Source organism: Chionomys nivalis, chromosome 11 (genome assembly GCF_950005125.1).
Source record: "Chionomys nivalis chromosome 11, mChiNiv1.1, whole genome shotgun sequence".
NCBI lineage: Eukaryota > Metazoa > Chordata > Mammalia > Rodentia > Cricetidae > Chionomys > Chionomys nivalis.
The window spans coordinates 6,465,491-6,468,439 of NC_080096.1; positions in this window are offsets into that span (position 1 = coordinate 6,465,491).

The following is a 2,949-nucleotide window of genomic DNA, read 5'->3' on the forward strand; positions in this document are numbered from 1 at the left end:
TTACTGGCATTGTCAGGGGCAGAGCCTGAATCCTGGCAACCCTGACAATGTAGACTCAGCATCCTGCCCTCAATGAGCCAGCTACAGAAACAAGTAATAGTGAAAAGCAGAAAAAGGAGATTCATTCAACGTGGCCACATCGGGGAAGGAACAAGGAGGTCTTGTGCCCCTCGAAGTCCACCTTGAGGATTCGGACGTAGGATTTCTTTTTAAACAAGAGGCACGAGGTATGTATAATAAGCAGTCCCCAAGAAGCTGTGGTCCCACCCGTGAACCTCTCCAGTCTCTTCTGCAAGGACATTTGCGAAGCCTTAGAGTTGTGTTAAATCTCTCTCTAGGGGACATGGGTTCCCTCTGGCCGGCACCAGTGTCTGAATATCCTCATTCCTGCCAGGACCATTACTTCGCGCAAGTTCTCGAGTCCGTGCTACCTGTGACGCTATAAAGCCTGGTGAAGGCTCTCCTCAGCCTACAGAGCTAAGGAGCACGTTAGGGAGATGACCTGCAAAAGAAAGCGTGCCAATACAACAGCGATTTGTGAATCCATCTTGCAGTCAGACGGACTAGGCATGATGGAGGCCTGCCGAGAGATAGAAGCGGCAAGGTGAGCACAGCACTCATCAGCTAATCGGGTATCGCCCACAGGCGGCTCAAAGCAAGCCAGAGAGAGGCTGAAGCATCTCGGGTGGTTTCTGCAGCTAAGATTAAACGAACCGGCTCCCCTTCCGCAGACACGCTCGCCCTAGACTGCAAACTAAAACTGAGCGCCGGCGGACCCGAAGTGGCACATGCGCAGTATCCCGAGCCGTGCTCTTTTTCACACCTATGGAGTCCCGCTCCTGAGACTGGGCTTAAGTCACCCGAGCAGCGTGAGGTGATGGCGTCATCGGAAAGCGCCAGGGACAAAGTCGTTGCCGTGGAGATGATGCGAGTGTCTAACCCTGCCCCCTAGAAAGGATTGGCTGAGGTTTCAAAAGCCCGTAGAAGCTCTCTCTCTAGGGCCCTGGTGTTCAACCTGTGGGTCCTGGTCCCTTAGAGGGCAGTCGAACATCAGATATCCTGCATATCATATATATATACACATTATGATTCATAACAGTAGCAAAATTACAATTATGAAGTAGCAACAATAATAATATACTTGGGGGTCACCACAGCTTGAAGAACTGTATAAAAGGGTCTCAGCATTAAGAAAGTTGGGAACCACTGCCCTAGGGCACATTCTGCTCAGGCTCCATGCTAACTTGTTTCTAGTGGCGTTATAAGGATGATTCCAGCAACTTACAGATCCAGGATAAAAATACCAAAATCACTTAGGAAGGCAAGGTAGTGGCACACACATGCACATACACACATGAAACACACACACATACAACATACACAACCCAAAACAAGAAAGAAGGACCAGGAAGACAAGTGCCGGGAGTCTGAAGTGTAAAACTATACTGTATTCATAATTTACCAAACAAAGTCTATTTGAGCTCAGTGACAGAATTTCCCTCTCGGCACGGAAATGCACTGCCTCTACCTCCCGAACGCATTCTTTTGTGACTCCATCTCTCTCCCCATCTTCATTTTCCTGGCTATCATGACTCCTTGAAACTTCTTACATTCCTCTTCCAGCCTCCACCTCCTACCTGACTGAATCCTCTTCTGTCTCCTCTCAGTCCTTGCCTTCTCTTTTCTACAGGAACATTCTCTGTAGGCATAATTTTCTGTCCCACCAGCCAGTTCCCAAATAACTACACAGAGACTTATTAATTATAAATGCTCGGCCAATAGCTTCAGCTTGTTACTAACTAGCTCTGACAACTCAAATTAACCCATATTTCTTATCTACACTCTACCACATGGCTCAGTATTTTTTTTTAAACACAGTATGTTCATCTTCCTTCTCCCAGCATCTTCCAGCAACTCCACCCTTCTTCATCCCAGGGCTCTCTCCCTGTCTGCAAGTCCTGCCTAACCTCTTCCTGCCCAGCTATTGGCCATTTAGTTCTTTATTAAACCAGTGAGAGCAACATATCTTTACAGTGTAGAAAAGATTATTCCACAGCAATTCTCTGTGAAACTTTCTGTGGTTGACTTTTGGCATCATACACCTGACTTTGTTCCTCCACACCTGGTTTTTCTTCCCCGTTTCATTTGTTGGCTCAGACTCTTCTGACTTGTAAATGTAGCTGATGTGGCATATATCAGACAGACCCATAGCACTGAATGTTTGTGTTTCCTTCTTCATTGGCTCTTATGATGGCCTCATCTACTTTGGTGGGTGCAAAACCATTTTCATACTGATGACTTATCTATATCCCTCCAGCCCAGAATGCTGCTTTGTCTCAGAGAATGGCCCATCCATGCTTCTAGCTTCTCAGGCTCCGAACCTTGCCTGCTCCTTCACCCCACGCCCCACCCATCACCAAATCCTGTTTCTTCCAAATAGATGCAGAAATAGAGGCTGGAGCACAGTCCAGTGGGGGAGTGCTTGCCTGGCATGCACGAGTCTATGGGGTTGATCCCCAGCACAGTTTTCAAATGTCAACTTCCCCTGACAGAGTCTGAGAAGACACCTCCCTTATCTCTCATCCAGACAGTCATTCTACATTTGCCCCTAGTCCCTTCCCCCATGTGTGTTCATGTGACCTCAGTAATTGTGTTCAAAGGCAGATCCTGTGCATCTCAGTGTAAATCCTTCCAGAGTTGCCATCTTACTTAGAATAAAAGTCAAAATTTTGTCATAGCCAGCCATGTCCTAGACGGCCAGTCTCCAAGCACACTGAAGGGCCTCTCTCTTCTTGATTCCCTCTTGCTCGTCTAGTTACAGCCGTGCTGGCCATTTGCTGGGCTTTCTTCTACCTCCAGAACTGAGCTTACTTCTACCTCTGCGAGGAACGCACCCTCCAACATCCATGGGCCTCCACTCAAACACTGGCCACTCAGGAAGGCACTTTG